Source organism: Bos taurus, chromosome 28 (assembly GCF_002263795.3).
Source record: "Bos taurus isolate L1 Dominette 01449 registration number 42190680 breed Hereford chromosome 28, ARS-UCD2.0, whole genome shotgun sequence".
Classification (NCBI taxonomy): Eukaryota; Metazoa; Chordata; class Mammalia; order Artiodactyla; family Bovidae; genus Bos; species Bos taurus.
Window position 1 is genome coordinate 7,057,925 of NC_037355.1, and position 14,665 is coordinate 7,072,589.

The following is a 14,665-nucleotide window of genomic DNA, read 5'->3' on the forward strand; positions in this document are numbered from 1 at the left end:
CAGGAAGTACTGACTTCAGAGGGTAAGATCTCAAGGTCAAAGTTTCTAAAGCACTTTGCAAGGAGTAAACCATGCAACAAATCGCAAGGAGTGAACCACGAAACAAATGCCAGTCCCTTGCTCCCCTTTACAGTACAGCTAGGCAAAGCAGAGAGGGGAAGAAACATGGAAATTCCATGCCCTCAGAGGAGATCACTCCCTCACTGGTTTATTTCCAGAAAAGTACCAAAAAAAAAAAGTCTCTCCGTTATCTTCTGGTTTGCATAGTTTCTGACAAGAAGCCTGATGTAGTTCCTGTCTATGTTGTTTCTCTCTTTTTACATTTTTATTGGAATATAGTTGATTTGCAGGCTTCCCAGGTGGTGCTAGTGGTAAAGAACCTGCCTGCCAGTGCAGGATATACAAGAAACTCAGGTTTGATCCCTGGATGGGGAAGTGGGGAAGATCCCCTGGAGGAGAGCACGGCAACCTGCTCCAGTATTCTTGCCTGGGGAATCCCGTGGACAGAGGCGCCTGGGGAGCAGTGGTCCATGGGGCAGCAAAGATTCGGATATGACTGAAGCAACTGAGCACTCAGGGATAGTTGGTTTGCAGTGTTGTGTTGCTTTTTTTTAATTGTAGTAAAATATCCATGACATCAGGTCTACCATCTTAACCATTTAAGACTGTATAATTCAGTGGTATTAAGTACTTGACTCTGTTGTACAACCATCACCACCATCCATCTCCAAAACTATTTCATCTTCCCAAACTGAAACTCTGTCTGCATTAAGTAACAGTATCCCTCTTCCCCTCCCTCAGGCCCCTGGGAGCCAGTGCTCTACTCTCTGTTTCTATGTATTTGATTATTCTAGAGACCTCGTACAGTATTTGTCTTTTTGTGACTGACATTTCTCTTAGAATTATGCCTCTTGTGTCACTAACATTATGCCACCTAGCTCTATGCATAATAGTCCTCAAGATTCATCATATTGTATCCTATGTCAGAATCTCCTTCCTTTTTAAAGTTGAATAATATTCCATTTTGTGTTGATACCACATTTTGTTTATCTATTAATCCATTAATGGACACTTGGATTGCTTCCATGTCTTGGCTGTTGTGAATAATGCTGTTCTGAACATGGCTGTACAAATACCTCTTGGAGTCTCTGTTTCAGTTCTTTCTTATATACCCAGAGGTGGAATTGCTGAATCATAAGATAACTCTACTTTAAACTTTTTGTCACACTGTTTTGAATTCCAGCGGCCACACCGATTTATATTCCACAAAAGTGCACAAGGGCTCCAGTTTCTTCACATCCTCATCAATGTTTATTATTTTCTCTGTTTAAAAAAATTTTTTTTTTAAATTTTAGCCCTCGTAATGGATGTAAGGTGATATCTCATTACAGTTTTGGTTTTCATTGCTCTAATGATGATTGATTTTAAACATCTTTTCGTATGCTTGTTGGCCATCTTATTTCACCTTCAGAGAAACATCCATTCCAGTCCTTTGCTTGTATTCTAATCAGATTATTTGGTCTTTTTGTTGTTGCTGTTGAGCTGTAGGAGTTTTATTAATGCATTCTGGACATTAACCCAATATCATCAAATAAATGATTTGCAAATATTTTTTCCCATTCTGTAGGTGGTCTTTTCATGCTTTTGATGGTGTCCTTTGACCTAAGACGTTTTAAATTTTGATGTAATCCAATTTATCTACATTTGCTTTTGTTAACACTTTTGGTGTCACATCCAAGAAATCGTTGCCAAATCCAACGTCATGAGGCTTTTTTTACTCTTATGTTTTCTTCTAAGAGTGGTATAGTTTTAGGTCTTATGTTTAAGTCTTTTATCCATTTTGCATTCATTTTGGGTACAGTGCAAGGTAAGGATCCATATTCATTCTTTTGCACATTGTTTACCATCATTGGTTGTTGAAAAAACTGTCATTTTCCCCACTGAATGGTCTTGGCAACCTTGTTGAAAATTGCTGGATTATATATGTGAGAATTTATTTCTGGGCTGTCTGTTCTATTTCATTATTTTGTTTGTCTTTATGCTAGTACCATACTGTTTTGATTATTGTAGCTTTGTACTATATTCTGACATCAAGAATCAATTTTCCTCTTCTTTTTCAAGATAGTTTTGGCTATTTGGCATCCTTTAAGATTCTGTATTAATGTTAAAGTGGATTTTTTTCTATTTCTGGGTACCTAGATTTCTCCAATACTCTTGCCTGGAAAATCCCATGGATGGAGGAGCCTGGTAGGCTGCCATCCATGGGGTCACACAGAGTCAGACACGACTGAAGTGACTTAGCAGCAGCAGCAGTTTTTAATCTAATTTTTTTTTTAACTTTTATTTTATTTTTAAACTTTACAATATTGTATTAGTTTTGCAAAACATCGAAATGAATCTGCTACAGGTATACCCACGTTTCCCATCCTGAACCCTCCTCCCTCCTCCCTCCCCTACCCTCCCTCTGGGTCGTCCCAGTGCACCAGCCCCAAACATCCAGTACCGTGCATCAAACCTGAACTGGTGACTCGTTTCATACATGATATTATACATGTTTCAATGCTATTCTCCCAAATCTCCCCACCCTCTCCCTCTCCCACAGAGTCCATAAGACTGATCTATACATCGGTGTCTCTTTTGCTGTCTCGTACACAGGGTTATTGTTACCATCTTTCTAAATTCCATATATATGTGTTAGTATACTGTATTGGTGTTTTTCTTTCTGGCTTACTTCACTCTGTATAATAGGTTCCAGTTTTATCCATCTCATTAGAACTGATTCAAATGTATTCTTTTTAATGGCTGAGTAATACACCATTGTGCATATGTACCACAGCTTTCTTATCCATTCATCTGCTGATGGGCATCTAGGTTGCTTCCATGTCCTGGCTATTATAAACAGTGCTGCGATGAACACTGGGGTACACGTGTCTCTTTCCCTTCTGGTTTCTGCGATGAACACTGGGGTGCACGTGTCTCTTTCCCTTCTGGTTTCCTCAGTGTGTATGCCCAGCAGTGGGATTGCTGGATCATAAGGCAGTTCTATTTCCAGTTTTTTAAGGAATCTCCACACTGTTCTCCATAGTGGCTGTACTAGTTTGCATTCCCACCAACAGTGTAAGAGAGTTCCCTTTTCTCTACACCCTCTCCAGCATTTATTGCTTGTAGACTTTTGGATTGCAGCCATTCTGACTGGCGAGAAATGGTACCTCATAGTGGTTTTGATTTGCATTTCTCTGATAATGAGTGATGTTGAGCATCTTTTCATGTGTTTGTTAGCCATCTGTATATCTTCTTTGGAGAAATGTCTATTTAGTTCTTTGGCCCATTTTTTGATTGGGTCATTTATTTTTCTGGAGTTGAGCTGTAGGAGTTGCTTATATATTTTTGAGATTAGTTGTTTGTCAGTTGCTTCATTTGCTATTATTTTCTCCCATTCTGAAGGCTGTCTTTTCACCTTGCTAATAGTTTCCTTTGTTGTGCAGAAGCTTTTAAGTTTAATTAGGTCCCATTTGTTTATTTTTGCTTTTATTTCCAATATTCTGGGAGGTGGGTCATAGAGGATCCTGCCGTGATGTATGTTGGAGAGTGTTTTACCTATGTTCTCCTCTAGGAGTTTTATAGTTTCTGGTCTTACGTTTAGACCTTTAATCCATTTTGAGTTTATTTTTGTGTAAGGTGTTAGAAAGTGTTCTAGTTTCATTCTTTTACAAGTGGTTGACCAGTTTTCCCAGCACCACTTGTTAAAGAGATTGTCTTTAATCCATTGTATATTCTTGCCTCCTTTGTCAAAGATAAGGTGTCCATATGTGCGTGGATTTATCTCTGGGCTTTCTATTTTGTTCCATTGATCAATATTTCTGTCTTTGTGCCAGTACCATACTGTCTTGATAACTGTGGCTTTGTAATAGAGCCTGAAGTCAGGTAGGTTGATTCCTCCAGTTCCATTCTTCTTTCCCAAGATAGCTTTGGCTATTCGAGGTTTTTTGTATTTCCATACAAATTGTGAAATTATTTGTTCTAGCTCTGTGAAGAATACCGTTGGTAGCTTGATAGGGATTGCATTGAATCTATAAATTGCTTTGGGTAGTATACTCATTTTCACTATATTGATTCTTCCAATCCATGAACATGGTATATTTCTCCATCTATTAGTGTCCTCTTTGATTTCTTTCACCAGTGTTTTATAGTTTTCTATATATAGGTCTTTAGTTTCTTTAGGTAGATAAATTCCTAAGTATTTTATTCTTTCCGTTGCAATGGTGAATGGAATTGTTTCCTTAATTTCTCTTTCAGTTTTCTCATTATTAGTGTATAGGAATGCAAGGGATTTCTGTGTGTTGATTTTATATCCTGCAACTTTACTATAATCATTGATTAGTTCTAGTAATTTTCTGGTGGAGTCTTTAGGGTTTTCTATGTAAAGGATCATGTCATCTGCAAACAGTGAGAGTTTTACTTCTTCTTTTCCAATTTGGATTCCTTTTATTTCTTTTTCTGCTCTGATTGCTGTGGCCAAAACTTCCAAAACTATGTTGAATAGTAATGGTGAAAGTGGGCACCCTTGTCTTGTTCCTGACTTTAGAGGAAATGCTTTCAATTTTTCCCCACTGAGGATAATGTTTGCTGTGGGTTTGTCATATATAGCTTTTATTATGTTGAGGTATGTTCCTTCTATTCCTGCTTTCTGGAGAGTTCTTATCATAAATGGATGTTGAATTTTGTCAAAGGCTTTCTCTGCATCTATTGAGATAATCATATGGTTTTTATTTTTCAATTTGTTAATGTGGTGTATTACATTGATTGATTTGCGGATATTGAAGAATCCTTGCATGCCTGGGATAAAGCCCACTTGGTCATGGTGTATGATCTTTTTAATGTATTGTTGGATTCTGATTGCTAGAATTTTGTTAAGGATTTTTGCATCTATGTTCATCAGTGATATTGGCCTGTAGTTTTCTTTTTTTGTGGGATCTTTGTCAGGTTTTGGTATTAGGGTGATGGTGGCCTCATAGAATGAGTTTGGAAGTTTCCCTTCCTCTGCAATTTTCTGGAAGAGTTTGAGCAGGATAGGTGTTAGCTCTTCTCTAAATTTTTGGTAGAATTCAGCTGTGAAGCCGTCTGGACCTGGGCTTTTGTTTGCTGGAAGATTTTTGATTACAGTTTCAATTTCCATGCTTGTGATGGGTCTGTTAAGATTTTCTATTTCTTCCTGGTCCAGTTTTGGAAAGTTGTACTTTTCTAAGAATTTGTCCATTTCTTCCACGTTGTCCATTTTATTGGCATATAATTGTTGATAGTAGTCTCTTATGATCCTTTGTATTTCTGTGTTGTCTGTTGTGATCTCTCCATTTTCATTTCTAATTTTATTGATGTGATTTTTCTCCCTTTGTTTCTTCATGAGTCTGGCTAATGGTTTGTCAATTTTATTTATCCTTTCAAAGAACCAGCTTTTGGCTTTGTTGATTTTTGCTATGGTCTCTTTTGTTTCTTTTGCATTTATTTCTGCCCTAATTTTTAAGATTTCTTTCCTTCTACTAACCCTGGGGTTCTTCATTTCTTCCTTTTCTAGTTGCTTTAGGTGTAGGGTTAGGTTATTTATTTGACTTTTTTCTTGTTTCTTGAGGTGTGCCTGTATTGCTATGAACTTTCCCCTTAGGACTGCTTTTAAAGTGTCCCACAGGTTTTGAGTTGTTGTGTTTTCATTTTCATTCGTTTCTATGCAAATTTTGATTTCTTTTTTGATTTCTTCTGTGATTTGTTGGTTATTCAGCAGAGTGTTGTTCAGCCTCCATATGTTGGCATTTTTAATAGTTTTTCTCCTGTAATTGAGATCTAATCTTACTGCATTGTGGTCAGAAAAGATGCTTGGAATGATTTCTATCTTTTTGAATTTACCAAGGCTAGATTTATGGCCCAGGATGTGATCTATCCTGGAGAAGGTTCCATGTGCGCTTGAGAAAAAGGTGAAATTCACTGTTTTGGGATGAAATGTGCTATAGATATCAATTAGGTCTAACTGGTCTATTGTATCGTTTAACGTTTGTGTTTCCTTGTTAATTTTCTGTTTAGTTGATCTATCCATAGGTGTGAGTGGGGTATTAAAGTCTCCCACTATTATTGTGTTATTGTTAATTTCTCCTTTCATACTTGTTAGCATTTGTCTTCCATATTGCGGCGCTCCTGTGTTGGGTGCATATATATTTATAATTGTTATATCTTCTTCTTGGATTGATCCTTTGATCATTAGGTAGTGACCATCTTTGTCTCTTTTCACAGCCTTTGTTTTAAAGTCCATTTTATCTGATATAAGTATTGCTACTCCTGCTTTCTTTTGGTCCCTATTTGCATGGAAAATCTTTTTCCAGCCCTTCACTTTCAGTCTGTATGTGTCCCCTGTTTTGAGGTGGGTCTCTTGTAGACAACATATGTAGGGGTCTTGTTTTTGTATCCATTCAGCCAGTCTTTGTCTTTTGGTTGGGGCATTCAACCCATTTACATTTAAGGTAATTACTGATAAGTATGATCCCATTGCCATTTACTTTATTGTTTTGGGTTCGAGTTTATACACTGTTTTTGTGTTTCCTGTCTAGAGAATATCCTTTAGTATTTGTTGGAGAGCTGGTTTGGTGGTGCTGAATTCTCTCAGCTTTTGCTTGTCTGAGAAGCTTTTGATTTCTCCTTCATATTTGAATGAGATCCTTGCTGGGTACAATAATCTGGGCTGTAGGTTATTTTCTTTCATTGCTTTAAGTATGTCTTGCCATTCCCTCCTGGCTTGAAGAGTTTCTATTGAAAGATCAGCTGTTATCCTAATGGGAATTGCCTTGTGTGTTATTTGTTGTTTTTCCTTTGCTGCTTTTAATATTTGTTCTTTGTGTTTGATCTTTGTTAATTTGATTAATATGTGTCTTGGGGTGTTTCGCCTTGGGTTTATCCTGTTTGGGACTCTCTGGGTTTCTTGGACTTGGGTGATTATTTCCTTCCCCATTTTAGGGAAGTTTTCAACTATTATCTCCTCAAGTATTTTCTCATGGTCTTTCTTTTTGTCTTCTTCTTCTGGGACCCCTATGATTCGAATGTTGTAGCGTTTAATATTGTCCTGGAGGTCTCTGAGGTTGTCCTCATTTCTTTTAATTTGTTTTTCTTTTATCCTCTCTGATTCATTTATTTCTACCATTCTATCTTCTAATTCACTAATCCTATCTTCTGCCTCTGTTATTCTACTATTTGTTGCCTCCAGAGTGTTTTTATTTTCATTTATTGCATTATTCATTTTATATTGACTCTCTTTTATTTCTTCTAGTTCCTTGTTAAATCTTTCTTGCATCTTCTCAATCTTTGTCTCCAAGCTATTTATCTGTGATTCCATTTTGATTTCAAGATTTTGGATCAATTTCACTATCATTATTCAGAATTCTTTATCAGGTAGATTCCCTATCTCTTCCTCTTTTGTTTGGTTTGGTGGGCTTTTATCCTGTTCCTTTGTCTGCTGGGTATTCCTCTGTCTCTTCATCTTGTTTAAATTGCTGAGTTTGGGGTGTCTTTTCTTTATTCTGGCAGTTTGTGGAGTTCTCTTTATTGTGGCATTTCCTCACTGTGTGTGGGTTTGTACAGGTGGCTTGTCAAGGTTTCTTGGTTAGGGAAGCTTGTGTCGGTGTTCTGGTGAGTGGAGCTGTATTTCTTCTCTCTGGAGTGCAATGAAATGTCCAGTAATGAGTTACGGGATGTCTATGGTTTTGGGGTGACTTTGGGCTGCCTGTATCTTGGAGCTTAGGGCTGTGTTCCTTGCTGCTGGAGAATTTGCTTGGTATTTCTTGCCCTGAAACTTGTTTCGCCCAGAGAGGTTTACAGCGTTATATGGAGAAGAGAAGAGTGAGGAGGGAGTTAGAGGTGACCCGAATTAGATGAGGTGGAGTCAATAGAGGAGAGAGTGGGCTATTCAGTAATCTCTTCCTTATGTGCACTCCACAACTGGACCGCTCAGAGTTGTTCACAGAGTTATACAGAGAAGAGAAGAAGGAGGAAGGTGGCAGAGGTGGCCAGGAGGATAAATGGGAGGAATGAAAAGGAGGGAGACAGATCCAGCCAGTAATCAGTTCCCTAAGTGTTCTCCACCATCTGGAACACACAGAAATTCACAGAGTTGGGTTGAGTAGAGAGGGGTTAGGGAGGAGACACAGACGACCTGGTGGAGAAAAAGGAGAGTCCAAAGGGAGAGAGCAGTTAAGCCAGTAATCTCGCTCCCTAGTGAAAAATGGGTACTGAAGATTGGGTTCTTAAAGGTAAAAAATTGGTAACAAATACGTAAAAGCAAAAATTTAAAATCTAGAGTAGAGTTTGGAATTTCAAAAATACGATGTTAAAGAAAAGAAGAAGGAAAAGAAAGAGAGAAAAAATGAAGAAACAAAAACAAACAAGGTCACAAAAATTATACAGAAAGTATAGGTACAAAATTGATAACTAATACCAAAAAGCAAAAGTTAGAAATCTAGAGTAGAGTTTGGAATTTCAAAAATACATTGTTAAAAAAAGAAGAAGAAAAAGAAAGAGAGAGAGAGAGAAAAAAAGAACAAACAAGGTCACATAAATTATTAAAAAAAAGAAAAAAATACAGGTACAAAATTGCTAACAAATACCAAAAAGCATAAATTAAAAATCTAGAATAGAGCTTGGAATTTCAGATATACAATGTTATTTAAAAGAAGAAGAGAAAGAAACAGAGAAAAAGAAAAAGAAAAAATAAAAAAGGGTCACAGAAATTATATAAAAACAAAAACAAAACAAAAAACTATAGGTACAAAATTGTTAACAAATACTAAAAAGCTAAAATTAAAAATCTAGAGTAGAGTTTGGAATTTCAAAAATACAATGTTAAAGGAAAGAAAGGAAAAGAAAAAAAAAAGTCAAAAAAATTATTAAACAAAAAAAATATGAAGTTTGCTTTAAAAAAAATAGGGTCTTCTCACTTTTTTTTTTTGCAAAGTAATCGGTTATAAAAGTGGAAATTAAAGGGATAATAGAGGACTTAAATTCTTTTTTTTTATAGGCTCACTTGTTCAGTCGCACTGAGGGGAGGTAGGGAGGGATGCTGCAAACAAATAACACTGGCGTGTGCTCGCAGTGCCTCAGCCACACTGGGTCTGCCCCCAGTTCACGGCGCGTGTAGCCTCTCTGCCCACGCTGCTCAGGCTCTAGGTTGCTCCGCCGCGAACCATCCGCGGCCTGCCCTGGGCTGCCTGTACTTCCCAGGTCCAAGCCGCTCAGGTTCAGGCACTCGGGTAGTCCTCAGAGGCGCAGACTCTCAGTTGGGCCTGCATTTTGTGCCCTTCCCAGATCCGAGCAGCTCAGGTGATGAGATGTTTTGCGCGCGCGATTGCTGCGACTTATCGCCTCCCCGCCGCTCGGTTATCTAGTTGTGCACCGGCACACCTTCTCAGGCAGATGTTGACCGCCCAGACCCCCAAGAAGTTTTAGTTAGCAAAGAAGCCTGCTTACAGTTTTATAGATAATGTCTCTCTGGGGCTGCGATTGCCCCCTTCTGGCTCTGGCTGCCTGTCACCAGAGGGGGATGGTCTGCTGCCAGCTATCTGTTCAGTCCTTTATTCCGTGTGCGGGCCTGGCGGTGTCATAGGTTAGGGCTGGCTTTTTGTGTGGTAGATATCCCACAGTCTGGTTTGCTAGCCCAAATTATTTCTCTCAGATAGCGCTCAGGATATTCAGGCCAGATTCTTACTCTCAGCGATGCAGCCCGCACCGTGCCTCCCTGCCCAGCCCCCGCTTGCTAATGGCGAATGCAGGCGTCTGAGCTGCTTCTCCGCTGGGGGAGTTACGTAGGGCTCGCGATGTGCGGGTTTTAATTATTTATTTTTCCTCCCTGTTATGTTGCCCTCTGTGCTTCCAAGGCTCGGCACAGATTCGGCAGTGAGAAGGTTTCCTGGTGTTTGGAAACTTCTCTCTTTTTAAGACTCCCTTCCCAGGACGGAACTCTGTCCCTCCCTCTTTTGTCCCTTTTTTTGTCTTTTATATTTTTCCCTACCTCCTTTCGAAGACTTGGGTTGCTTTTCTGGGTGCCTGATGTCCTCTGCCGGCTTTCAGAAGTTGTTTTGTGGAATTTACTTGGCGTTTAAATGTTCTTTTGATGAATTTGTCGGGGAGAAAGTGTTCTCCCCGTCCTACTTCTCCGCCATCTTAGCTCCTCCCCCTAATCAAATTTTAAGATGTTTAAATATCTTGCTTATTATTAAAAAAATATAATAGAAAAATGAACAAAGGGTTTAACCTGGGTGCCATGGAAGAGAAAACCTGTTGGCCAATGAAATGCTCAACTTCCTTTAGTGATCTAGGAACTTTACGTGAAGACCTATGAGAGATGCCTTCTGTGCCCATCAGGCTGGCAAAAATTAACAAGTCAGGCAGTGCCATGTGCAATATCTAGAGCTTGTACTCATTGGTAGAAAGCTAAGTTGGTACTATCCCTTTTAAAAAGAGTTCATAGCAACTGCAAAGTCTGTAATAAAAGAATACCAGAAAACAACCCAAATACCCGTGTATGTATGTGTGTTATTCACTCAGTTGTGTCCAGTTCCTTGCAACCCCATAAATTGTAGCCCAGCAGGATTCTCTCTGTCCATGAGATTTCCCAGGAAAGAATACTGGAGTGGAGAGCCATTTCCTTCTCCAGGGATCTTCCTGATCCAGGGATTGAACCCAGGTCTCCTGCATTGCAGGCAGATTCTTTACCTCCTGAGCCACCAGGCAAGCCCAAATACCCCTGTAGCAACATGGAAATAATTTGTGTTATACACACACAATAGAATGCCATAGAGCAGTGACAATGAATGAAACTCAGCAGTAGGCATCTCTAAGGATGACTTTCTGGAACATAGTGTTAGGAAAAAAAGAAAAAAAGCAAGTCACAGAAGAAGATAGTGTAATTCCATTGATGCAAAGTTTAAAGCATACAAAGTTAAACTACGTATTGATTAGTGGTATATATATGTAGTGTATATACTATAAAGAAAAAATATATAGGGAAGATAAGCCCAGGATAGCAGTACTTTATTAGGGGAAAGGAGAAAAAGAAGGACATACTGTCTTACTTCTTTTGGGTGGGAATATTTGCTTTTATTTTAAAATATCTAAAATGGATTCAAATGGATTGATACCATCAAATAACCATTTACATCTACTATATGATTTCAGTATGGTTTGATACAATGATAAAAAGTAAAATGATTAATGTCATGTTTAACTTAACATTCAGCTACTCATTCATTTATTGACAATTCAATGCAAAATTTTCATTCTCTAGGATTATGTATGTATGCTCTATCATGGCTGACCCTTTGCAACCCCATGACTATAGCCCACCAGGCTCCTCTGTCTGTGGGATTTCCCAAGCAAGAATACTGGACTGAGTTGCCATTTCTTACTCCAAGGGATCTTCCCAACCTGGGGTTTGAACCTGAGTCTCCTACATTGATAGGCAGATTCTTTGCCACTGTGCCACCTGGAATTATCACATGTATTAAGATGTATATTCCTAAAAGGAAAAAGATAAGCAATTGGAAACTACAACTTAAAAAGCAAAGTTAATTTCATTTTTATAGTATGAGACATTAATGCCCATATCCAAAAATACATTTCAGAATAACTGGAGATTCTGCTTTTGAAGCAAGTTCATTACTGACCTTACTATTAGAAGCACACTGTAATTTTATACACAGAGTTCTGAAATATTATCACAGACTATAGAAGCATCTTAGTAACATTTAAAAATATATATAAGGTGGCTATATTGATTTAAAAATTATTTCCTGAAACAATAATCAATGAGGCATATGAGGCATATTTGTCTCCAGTCACTCTTTTGTTAATATGCTTATCCTGTTTAAGGGTTTCCCTGGCACCTCAAATGGTAAAGAATCCACCTGCAGTGCAGGAGACACGGGTTCAATCCCTGAGTCTGGAAGATCCCCTGCAGGAGGGCCTGGCAATGCACTCCAGTGCTCTTGCCTGGAGAATCCCATGGACAGAGGAGTCTGGCGGGCTACGGTCCATGGGAGTTGCAAAGAGTTGAACACGACTGAGCAACTAAGCACGGATGTTATCCTGTTGGAGGATTATTTTCCATCTTCTTTCACTGCCTCACTTTAGCTTTTGCATGAGTTAAGAGGTGAACTTTCATGTTATTTGATTGAATAAACTTGCAACAGCCTTCAAACAGACACACACAAAGTTTCTCCCCAGTACATGTATATACAAATTGGACAAGGAGAAACATTTTCCCACACGGTTCAAGAGTACGTGTAAATGGCTTCACTTCAGTATGAACCAGAAAATGGCTTTTTAGTTTTGCGCTCTCCTTGAAGGCTTTCCCACATTCTGCACATCCATGATCTCAGGGACTGTGAACTCGGAGATGCTTTCTCAGGAATTCTCTATTCTTGAACTCTCTTATGTATCAATTGTGAAGACAATTATTTTTCTGGAGCATCGTATTCTTTATTTGTGCTTGGCTTCATTCTAGTACGTTCTGTGAGCTGTTTAGGATCTGGAAAGTCAGTGCTGGGTATTCCTCCAGGAGGAAGCTTCTTGCCTGTTTTGTACTCAGAAAACTCAAGAAGTGGATTCTGTCCAACAATCTGTTGAGGAAGTTCTTGTTTTGCCTTTTTTTTTTCCCTCATGTATTCCAAGGAACATTCAAGAAATGAGCTTGCCATAAGAACATGTTGAGAAAGCTCTTGTTCCAGTCCTTCTTTCACACAAAGGACTTAAGAAGTGAGTCTTCTTCCGTGATAGGTTCAGAAAACTCACTTCCTATTATGCATTCTATGTAAGAGTCAGAGAAGGAATCCTCTTCAGCAACCTGAACACTAGCCTCATAGAACACATCCTCATCACATAAGGTCCACGTTGTATCTGGAGGTTCCTGCTGGGCTGGCGGTACCTTGTCCCCACTGACGGCTCTTCTCCCCAGGCCTTTCTGGCCAAGTGTCTTTTCACTTTTCTTCAATCTCTGGTTCACGGCATCCTGCTAGTTCCCTCTCATAAGGTTTGCACCAGGTTAGAGCAGTCAATTCCAGGCAGGAGCTCTGTCTGAGTTGTCTTCAGCCAGCACCCATGCTCCTGTGATGCACTACATCCCTTATTCCAGTTCCTTCCAATGGTAAGACATAGAAGAAACCTCTAGCTGTGCTCCCGACAGAGGGTTGAAATCAACCCCGCTTTACCTGGAAATGTTCTAGATCTTAGGCTGATTGTTGAGCATCCTTTTGTTTTGCTTGATATATGGTGTAAATGCTTGCTTCTTCACCTCTAATGTTAAATTATGCTTTAAAGAACTAGAATCCAGCTGTAAAAAAAAAAAAAAAATGGATAGAGCTATATACCAGAAGGGGCTTCCCAGGTGACACTAGTTAGTAAAGAACCTGCTTGTCAGTGCAGGAGACGTAAGAGACACAGGTTCAATCCCTGGGTCAGGAAGATCGCCTGGAGGAGGACATGGCAACCCCTCCAGTCTTGCCTGGAGAACCCCATGGACAGAGGAGCCTGGCAGGCTACAATCCATAGTGTTGCAGAGTCAGACACGACTGAAGCGACTTAGCACCCACACATTTGACAGAACTGTTCCCTCGTATAAAACTGTGAACAGGAGTAGTCCGATTCTCCTATCCTGCCTATAACTGGTTAGCACTCTCTTAGAGGAGATCCTCGAAGTCGTGGTCTCTGAGAGGCAACATTTGGAGAGGATCCTACAAAGTGGGAGGAAACCAGAATGGAACAGAATATATCCACCAGATCTACCAGGTGGCACGTGCTTCAGTGACCCCATAGTCAAGTGCAGGGCTGGCCCAGGCTGACTACACAGAATTCTCTCTTTTTTTAACTTGTTATTTTATATTGGAGTGTAGCCGATTAACAATGTTGTCATTGTTTCAGGTAGACAGCAAAAGGACTTGGCCATACATACGCATGTATCCATTCTCCCCCAAACTCCCATCCAGGCTGCCACATGACATTGAGCAGAGTTCCCTGTGCTACACAGTAGGTCCTTGTTGGTTTTACATTTTAAATATAGCGGTGTGTACAAGTCGATCCCAAACTCCCTAACTAGCTCTTCCCATCATCTTTCCCTGCTGGCAACCGTAAGCTCATTCTCTAAGTCTGGGAGTCTGTTCCTGTTTTGTATCTCCCTTCTTTATCTGACTTTCTTCACTCAGTATGACAGTCTCTAGGCCCATCCGTGTTGCTGCAGACCACTCTGCCTTGAGTCCCTCCAGCCTTATTTGTCCCAACCCCCATGCATCTCTCCAGGGTTACCATGCTGCCCTTGGCCTTCTTGGCACAATCTGGTAATTGGCAGAGCATAGCGTCCCTAACCTTCTCTTCTTGAAGTGTAAAACCCTATGCCCATTTTCACTTATGCTCTAGGACAAATTCAGTAACAAGTGTTGTTTTGGTATTTTAAATCCCAGTTAATGTGCTTGCGTGCTCAGTCACTTCAGTCGTGTCCGACTCTTTGCGACCCCATGAACTGTAGCCCACCAGGCTCCTCTGTCCATGGGATTCTCCAGGCAAGAGTGCTGGAGTGGGTTGCCATGCCCTCCTTCAGGGGATCTTCCCCACCCAGGGATAGAACCCACATCTCCTGTGCCTCCTG

General features: G+C 39.8%; 1 protein-coding gene and 1 pseudogene across 2 annotated transcripts in view; one reads left to right on the plus strand and one right to left on the minus strand.

Annotated features, from left to right (window-relative positions):
• Nucleotides 1–14,665, plus strand: part of SLC35F3 (solute carrier family 35 member F3) — a 434,652-nt gene that overhangs the window by 337,191 nt on the left and 82,796 nt on the right. The gene's annotated exons all lie outside the window — the stretch shown is intronic.
• LOC101902143 (zinc finger protein 42 homolog) lies at nucleotides 11,812–14,373 on the minus strand (annotated as a pseudogene).